This window comes from Anomalospiza imberbis, chromosome 5, assembly GCF_031753505.1.
Source record: "Anomalospiza imberbis isolate Cuckoo-Finch-1a 21T00152 chromosome 5, ASM3175350v1, whole genome shotgun sequence".
NCBI classification, from domain to species: domain Eukaryota; kingdom Metazoa; phylum Chordata; class Aves; order Passeriformes; family Viduidae; genus Anomalospiza; species Anomalospiza imberbis.
In genome coordinates, this window is record NC_089685.1 from 44,130,089 (window position 1) to 44,139,711 (window position 9,623).

At 38.5% G+C, this 9,623-nt stretch overlaps 1 long non-coding RNA gene across 1 annotated transcript; it reads left to right on the plus strand.

Moving 5' to 3' along the window:
• The first annotated feature begins 4,657 nt into the window (after window positions 1-4,657).
• On the plus strand, window positions 4,658-5,663 carry LOC137474108 (uncharacterized). The gene is made up of 2 exons (XR_010999154.1): window positions 4,658-4,791; window positions 4,830-5,663. It is a non-coding gene; the product is annotated as an uncharacterized lncRNA (long non-coding RNA).
• Window positions 5,664-9,623: the final 3,960 nt, after the last annotated feature.

A 9,623-nucleotide genomic window follows, 5' to 3' on the forward strand; every position in this document is an offset into this window, starting at 1 on the left:
TCACATTATATTTAATTTCCTCCGGTACATGTGTTTATTTTGCTACCTTGGATTTTAAATGCTAAAAAATACATTTGATTTGTTTGACTTGGAAATTTTTGCAGAAATCAGATAAGAGGTAATGGTAGTGTGTGGTAAGGCAGTCATAGCAAGGGGTGAAATCTACCTCCCATGAACTTTCCTTTGAAGATGGATAAAGCAATGTGGCTTGAACTACAGCTGGATATGAAACTGTTCCTGATGTGCTGCCTTCCCTTTCACACTGCTGTGGCTCATGTTATTGGCAGCTTATCAGAACAGATCTTGGCTCAACAGGGTGAGTGCACTGTTAGCCCATGTTACACTTTCTGTATTGAACACAGGATTCTGAAAAAGTGACTACAATTTAGTAGACAAGGAAAAGGTTTCTCTGTTGCAAAGTGGCTTATTGTAAAAGGGTTGAATGAGACCAAAACTTGAATACTTTCATGTGATCAGCATATTTTGACCCTTGTGCCTTCTCAGCTTTAAATCTTAAAGGTCTCATGGACAGTTTGCTTTAGAAAATGCAGTTCTGTGACAGATTAAATTACTTCATGGCCATGAAATCCCAGTCCCTCCTCTAGGCTGGCTTTTGTAAACACTCAAGTGATCTAGGATATGGATAGGACTGGAAGTGCATCAGTGCTTTAACTTGCAGCTGGCCTCCTCAGTCCTAATGAGGATGATGCCACTCATTATTTTCCTCACTCATTTTGATTCCTTTTGTTCTTGAGCCTTGGCTGCCCAAGACCATTTGTGTCTTACTCCCCAAAGTTTCTAGGAACTGTTAGTGATACTGCCAGTAAAACTGAAATTATTGTGCATGTTTTTTTCTACTTACTCGTTTCACCCTTCTGGATCCTCTGACACCCGTGGTCCTCTCCCTTTACCACCACTCTTAAGAGGTTCAGATTTTAAAATAACACATAAATTCTTTTTACATGTATTTGTAACTGAAATAACTAGACCTAGAGTTGTGTACTAACTTTCTCACTTGAGAACTGAAACAGAAGGCAGGCACCATAATGGGGAACGTACAGTCAAAGTAGAAATAATAATGTACAGCAGCTCAAATTTATACCACACTCTTGGTGTACGTTGACTCTTACAAGTAATTCTGGCTTACTGAAAAACATTTTAAAGTTGCATTTTAAAAATAACTGCAATTCTACTACAAGGTCCCAAAATAAGTATCATTAGTTGGCTTGATTTGTGCTCAAATCTTAATATTTAAAAATTGCTTCCTGACCTTCTCCAGCTGCATGGGTGAGAACTGAAAATAATCTCAGATTTCCAAAAGAGAGTGACCAATCCTTTCCTTTACTTTGTGCTATTAAAGGAAGGTCCATTCCTAAACAAACAAAAAGAAACGTCAGTGCTTAGTATCTTCAGTAGCCATGTCTGACAGAGAATCATGCATTTGATCTCAATAGAAGCACCATAAATGCAGGGTATTTATAATGTTTGATATCTGTGTTTCAATAATAATAATAGGCTTTAACTGTATTATGGGATAAAAGCCAGAAATGTACAAACTGTCCAGTAGATCTTTCATCCAAAGGCACAGCTGGTGAAATTTAAACAAGTTCGTGTTGGCTGTTCCTGCACTGCTCAGTATGACATTGCAGTCCAAGTTTTTTATGTCCCAGTGTAGATGTTCACGGGTGGTCTGCAGGCACCTGTGTGCTTGAGGTCTGCAAAGCTTGCAGTGATCACAGAACAGTGCTGAGTGAAACCTAAATAGGAACAGGATGCTTCACAAGCATTTTGGGTTTATTGTCTGTCTGCCTCTATTGCAGCATCCATGCCACATGCAATCCCACTTGTGAACATTTTCCTTCCCACCTTTCCTTTTCATAGGCCACACAAACCAACTGGGGAGGGTTTTATGGTTAGTTTCTTACCTACGGGATTATCTGTAGTGCACCAGGTAAGTTATCCCCAACAGAAACTTAAACATTAGTGGCCAAACTGCAAAAGATGGGACCTGGGCTGGAGAAGCTCTTCTGGTTTGACCACTTCTGCAAAGGGTTCTCCTGAGGAGGGTGACCACAGGAGTGCTGAGCTAGGTGTGATGACTCTGCAGATGTCTTTCAAAGCTTCAGTTTCGACTAAGTCTGTCCTTTTCTCTGATTGTCTCCCTCTTGCCTCTTAGATGCCTTCAGCTCTTCTCCAGTAGTCTCTTGCCAACTGCTGAGGAATTTGGTTCCTTTTTTCCTTCAGTTCTGAGGCCTTTGTCTAAACCTTATGAAATGATAGGCTAGAGGGAATCCATGCCAAGGTGCTGCTATGCATTCTCAGTCATAAACTCATAAACAGAAGGGTTCTTAGGGCTGGTGCAACGTCTGTCCGACATTCCTTCCAGGAAGCTCTGACCTACATTTCAACCTGGCCTCCTATTTCTTCCTGGACTTCAGAACATTCACTCCCAGGAATTTCCCTCTCTCCTTAATGATTGTAAGATGCTAATGCCTCCTCAGCACGACTGACCTTCAAACACATGTTCCTCATTATATGAGCCTTACTTGTTCTTTCCCACAGGAGGGTGGCATAGTCATGGCTGAGTCTGCCTTCCCCTAAACAAGTTTGCTGCTTTCAGTAGTAGGGGCTGAACATGTACTCTCCAGCTGCTATGTCAATGAGCTTTGGCTCCACAGCTGCCTGATACTGAGCTCAGGAAGCGCTGGGATCTAGCAGTTGTGCTTAAAACTTTCCCACTGGTAAAGAGCATGTATTTTCAGAATACAAGTATTACTAAATCTCCCTGAATTTAACCATTCTGAATTTTAATTGAGGAGCATAAACAAATTATTTCTTAATTTAAGGGGTTTGAGTAAGCTTTAGAAATATATACATATGTGTGTGTATATAGATGCATACATATATATATATATATATATATACACATACATACACGCATGCACACCCCTTCATGATGTAAATGTGTATCGCCAGATATCCCACTGCAAGGCTTGTCTAGCAAAGAGGTTGTATTTTTTTTCATATCAATCTATCCAGTTACTTACTTGAAAGGTAAACAAAAACTTAATTCTTGCTATCCAAAGACAAAAGAATTGTATTCTACCAAGCAAACTGTGGAAGTATTTCAAACCTGATTTTACATCTTTTATTAGAAAAGCTGCTTCACTTTGTTTTCGCTTATCAGGGCTTTGCACCTGAGCTGCTGTGAGTGCCTGTATGGCCATTTGCCCCGTCTTAAATATGTAAACAAGTACATGTTCCTCAACATCTCCTGCCTGCTAAGTCTTAGTATTTCCCAAAACAGGGCCTAAAGGCAGCATAGATTGCCAAGGAACCACAGGGAAGGGAAAGAAAAGAATCTTGATAAGCTGTTGCTTAGTTGGCTAATCAATGAGAGCTAAAATGTAAGAGGAAATGTTCAAAAGAACAAACTGCAGCAAGAGACTTTTGGCAGGGCTACAGAGGGAAATCACATGATACATTCTGAAGTTCGCAGACACTGAGAAGGATCCACAATTTCTTGTCAATGTGGAGACAGGAAACGCTCACCAGACTGGTAGTCTTCAGCAGCTTTTTTTAAAAAAGCCTCTATTTTATCTACATTTCATTTCCACAGAAAGACTTGCTGCTTTCTGTGCTGTGTGCTCAAGCTGTATGTAATCAATCTCTGCATCTCTTCCTTTATGTTCTGTGTGACGGCAGTCTCCTTCCTTCCACTGCACTGAAAACCTGTGTGCTTCGGCTCTGTGGAATCTCCTTTGCACCCGCCCTGCCAGTTGCTGATGCTGCTTTAAACAGGGTTCATTCAATCAGCCTCAAGGAGGTGTAGATCCTTAAAGCAGGTATGAAGCCTGGGGGCTGGCTGTGCTAGGGCTCCAAGAACTCAGGTTCTGGGTTGGATGTAGGCAGTAGCAGGAAGACATTCCTGGATGCTGACCTTTTGTTCTGATAGGGTTTCCTGTCTATGATATTTTTCTAAATTATTTTGTTTCTCTTTTTTGTACTTTCATTTACCTCCATTCTTTTTTCCCATGGATATGAATCAGGACCTAAAGTCTTCTTTACTTATTTAATCATGTGCATCACCAGGATTATTTTTAAGCCAGCCATTTTAAAATTTGTGCCTGGGTTTCCTCAGTTTCAGAAATAGTTTTCTCAATTGTAATGCTAACCACTTTTAAAGTCTTTTTGGTTGCTATTATTTCTTCAGCATCTGTAATAAAATTCTGCCTCACTAATGCCTGTATTGGTTTTTTTCTTTATCCTGTATCCTTGACAGTTGCCTAGGTGAAGTGGATGCAGCTTATCCATCCTCCAATTAGTAATTATTAAATGGAATAGAGACTGCTTATACAGGGATGCAAAAATGCTGTATGAGCACTTTGCTGGATTTTTTATATAGAATTTTATTTATAATTCCACTTTCATCCTGAAAATGGAATTAATTTTAAGCAATCCTGGCAATAGTTTCTGCAGTATTTTTTGCTGACTCCTTGGTTCAAGCACTTTAGTAATGAGCACTTGTTACTCTCTTCTGAATAAGTGATGACTGAAGAAAGAATGTTTTTCTTTGTGTCATATGCTTCCCATTGTATTTTCCCCTCATCCTTCAGAGACCTCTGTGCTGTGGCAACTGTTGGCAAAACTCCTTTTAGCATCACCTAAATGCCTGTGTAGATGGGGCTTTAGGAAGAAAATAATGTGTCAGTTGAGGACACTGGTAGCAGGTAGATCTTTAATCCAGGAATGGGGCTTAGGTGTTCTGCAGGAGATGTATTCTACTTGTGTGTGACTCCTAAGAGACAGACTTCCTTTGTAGGCTTCAGAAGTGCCAAAAGAGCAGCAACAGGACAGAGTCACTCCTTTTATATGGAGCTTTATCGTTCCCTGGTAATGGTTAGACTTTTGTATCAGAACTTATCAGAGGCTGTGTTCTGCTGCTGTTAGGAGTTGTGACTGATGCATACCTCTTCTTGTAAACATTCCCTGATTTGGTTTTAAGGTTAGCAGCTATTGACCACTCTTCTCACTTAGGTATGACCCACTCTCACCTAATTCAGATCCCCAGGAAGGCAGGCTTAAAAGGTTACTGGGAAGAAGGGAAATAATTTGATCATGAAAGGCAATGGGTGAGGCAGGAGTATTTTTTCTTATCTTTTGAATCTTGCTGCCAAATTGGTGCATAATTCATTGTGCAAAAGGCCTTGCTTACTGTTTGCTGTTTTCAGGTTTGTGTGTTTGTTTTCATATGGAAGACTGAACAGATCCAATTGCTGCTGTTAGAAGGAAATGTCTGTCTACCAAAAAGGAATCCACAATGTTTTCCTTTACTTGGAGACTTCTTGAATTCTAAATTGCCTGTATGTATACTTCATAATGTACCATATGCAAATATTCTTCAGGAATTGATACTACCACTTCAGTCAATATTTTCTATGTTAGAACTGTATGTTTCCTATACTGCCAAGAATGTATATATATCTATGAAGACTTAAGATTGTATCTTTTTGAGCAAGCCTCTTTCTTCAACCATCTGAAACTTTCTCCCTGTTTCTCAAGTTTTCTGCTAAATTATTAGACTCTTGTGTTACATTGTGTACTTTTTGTATCAGTTGTATTGCTGTATTTCTTCTTTCTCTCATTAAAACCTGTTCTTCTCATCCTTCTACTGTGCTGCTTCATATTGGAAGTACTCATACCATATCAAGTAACCAGATCCAAGGTAGTGGGTTGGCCTGAGGTGGATCCAGACCAGTCCTAAAAAGCCAGTCATTCAGGCTTCTATTATATTGTTCCACTGACCCCAACATGTAATCAGCTTTATTGTATTAAGCTTAATTTTGCAGCATAGTCTGTACTTTTATAATATAGTAAAGAAGAAACCTGGAATGGGACTCTCAATGTATAAACAAATGGACAAAACACAAAAAATATTCTGAATTATGAGGCCCATAACTCTTATGGACAGTTGTTTCTGCTTACATTTGTTCAGATATTGGTGAGCTTCCTGAGGGAAGCAAATTTTGAGGAGAGATTTGGAAGAGGATTCCAAGGGTTATTTTTTCCTATAAATATGGCCATCAAGTTAGTCAGTTATCTGTGCCATCTCCATGCTTAATTCATCTTACAGGTAAATGAAGAGGAAAAAATGAATGCAGGCTAGGACCTGTTTGCTTACTTCCATTAAAGAAACAGCTTATTTGCAAACAAGAAAATGCTGTCTCACAAAAAATCACTCCATGAACAGATAGAGAAATTATAGTGCTTTTTTTCCCAAAGATTTTCAGTGTTTCACTGATGCTAATTCCTTTTTAGCAGTGCAGTATCTTCCCTAACCTGGAGCTCTCAATAGGGTCTCTTCCCCACAGAATGGTATGCAGGAGGAAAGAGATCACAGGTCCTGTACAGTGGGAACAAGGTATTGAAAGAAAGGAAGCGAACAGAACGTGGACATGCACCTGTGTGTTGAGTATCCAGCAATTTTTGAGGCTAGGAAATCAGCTGGCAAGATGGGAAAATACCTAAAGCTTCTACTCTTGGAAACTTAAGGATGAAGTTAATCTCATCTTTAGCACCATCTTTATAATTATGGTAGAGTATGTGGAAATAGCTATGTCACCTAGCCTTGGTTTTCACACAGACTCTTCATTGCCCTCTCCTTCATTAAAACTATTCCTGTGCCACAGTTGCACCTGTGCATGAAAGAACCCCATGGAGTGTCCCAGTCCATTTAAGGATTTCTTGTCATGGTGTTGTGGTAGCAAGAAGCAGAAACACACATGTAGAATAAACATGCTGGTTTTGATCGCACCTGACATGGGTTATATGTAGGTTTAGATTACGTAAATGCCTGTCTGTGCAACCACATACATTTACTATTTGCCTCTAAAGTTGCATTTAGGGATGATACCACAGTGGAAAATATTAAGGAAAATTCTAATGTAGAGAAGAACTAGCACATGGAATTCCACATGCCACTGTAGCATTTTCAATCACTCTGAGAAGTGTTTGCAAAAATACCCAGCCTAATGCTGATCATTCCAGACTTCAATCAAGAACGCTTGACTTGGAGAGAAAGCATGATAGGCCATGCTTTCTCTCCAAGAAACATATTTGTTTCTTGGACATATTTGAAAATGCTACTGTTAATTATCTGTCATATTTAATCCTTGACTTCTCTACCACTCCAGTAATTGTTTTGTGTGCACATGAAGTTACAAGCTTCCTCAGAGATGAATGGACTACAACTATAATATGTGCCATTTTTTGATAGAAATGATATACATTGTTTTGTTAAGTTAAAAGAAGTCAAAGAAAGAGACATTCCATGACCTAAGCTGGCTGAGAGCAGCTCAGCAAAAGACTGCTCAATTCATTTTGGCCTATATTCTGTGTTCTTCTTTGTTGTCACTGTTATCACCTGCTTCTTAGCTATTAACAGTAGCTTAATAGATCATCATCATCATCCTCATTACCTGCACGATGTATTGGTTAAATCAAGAGTGGAAAACGGTGATCTTTGCATTCATTCCAGGCGCTCTTGAAGTTTCAGTTTGATCACTGGCTTGCATGAGCTTTAAATTGAAAATAAATATATGGTTCCCAAAAGCCATGTAGTAAATAAATTGCAGAACTTGCAATTATTTCCTTTTCCTGCCTGTTTTTATTTCTGCTTTGAAAACTTCTGTGAGAGAGCCAACTATTGCAGGACATGCTTTAGCTCCTGGGAATGCTCCCTCCAGGAGCTGTATGCTCAGTATGAGGATGTGAGGTATTTGACCATCTCCTGCTATTTCTCTAGGTTATATTTCTAAAGCTTCCCTGCAACTATTAATGAAATGAAGAAGCTAATTGCTAGAAGACAGCTGGCAAAAGTAATTGCTTCTTTAATTGCAATTAAATTTTTATGACTAGTGCCAAAATGTAAATATAACAGCCCATCAAGCAAGTAACACTTGGTCAAACATGCACAAAGAAACAGGGGATGAGCCCAGGACCTTCCTCTCTTTTCCTGTTTCCTCCTTGACAGTAACTACCAGTTAAGATTCTGTGACTCAGCAGCTGGGTTTAGACAGCCCAAACTGTTGAATGGGACAGGAAGGAATATACAAGATGAAGAACTTGTAAACACACCAAAAATGTCCAAGTACTGAGACTGCTGTACTTGCTGCTCTGAGTCACAGTGCTTTATATATAAGAAATTAAACAAAGAAGCCAAAGGTCTCAGAATGAAATTATTAAAACCAATGCTGATGGAAAGTAAAATACCTGAACCTGAAATCACTTGGAAGTAACCCATGTGATAATCACTCTTTGTCTTAGCTGTTTTTTAAGGTCTTTAGTAGACTGGCTGTACCCAATGATAATAGAGTTGGCAAAGAGCAGCTTTTCTAGGATGTACATTTGCCAAAGAAGAGAACAAAAAAAAATGCTGAATTGGCAAGAGCAACCTCTTAGTCTAAATGAAGATGACAGATTGAAAAACAAAGAGGGTTGTTAGGTAGCCTGACTTACAACTTTATTACGGCTTTCAGCTTTCACCTTTCACAACTTTTTTGTATAAAATATTTTATTTTTTTAAGAATTAATAAAACTCCAATTCTTCCAGTCCTTCCAAGATTTCCAAAGAGCATACAGGAGTGTACAAAACAACATTTTGCATGCCGCTTCAATGACTATCAAAACCCACCATCCATCCTGGTAACACTGCAGTTTAGGTGTGTCATAATATGACATATTTGAAAATGAACACAGGAAAGTACCTTAGACATAGGAAAAAACAACTGTTTGTTTGGGTTTTCTCTTCATATATTAATGAAATTTTTTTCATTGATTTGTTGTTGTTGTTGTTGCTTTGTCATTTTACCAAGAAGGAGTAATGTAGGATATCTTGCTTCTAAACTTTTTTAAGTAGCAATGAACTTCCCTGTTTAAATAATGTATCTCTTAGGAAACTTTTCTAGAGAAGAAAGGTGACCAAGGTTATTTTGACAAGTGATTATAAACCTATAGGAATGAACTAGGTTTGATATTCAAAATGATAAGTTTTCAAAATGTGGGCAAAATCTGAAACTTTAGTAATTTTTTCTCCCTAGTAAAGTGAACCACAAAGCTAAAGCTAATTCAGAGCTGTTCAGAAAGATCCAGAAAAATTTCCCTACTCTTATTTCCACAGTTTTGAACTTGATTTTGATTCTGAAGTGAATTTCATGATGTCTCAACCATTTGAATGTTTCCTGAAGCTGGTATTTATGGATTACTATCACATCATGATGTTCTCAACAAAGCAGATTAATTAAAAGCCAAATTCTGTTTTGTGCTAGAATTCTTAAACAAGTTGAGTTAATGATGCATTTTGTGGTAAGATGTCAACAAATGAAAGGAGGCAGCCTTCTGGATTTTTAGAGTCTTTCTATTCACTTTGGGTTTTAGTCACAGAATCACATACTAGTCTATGTCTCCAGATTCAAAATTACCAGAGCAAGTTCAAATAAGATAAATAATTTTCCAACATATGGCAAAGACTGTTCCACACATATAACATATGGATAGGTATAACATATGGATGATGTCAGACTTAGGGCTTGAGGAAAAGCCTGCTGAAATGCTAGATACAAGAA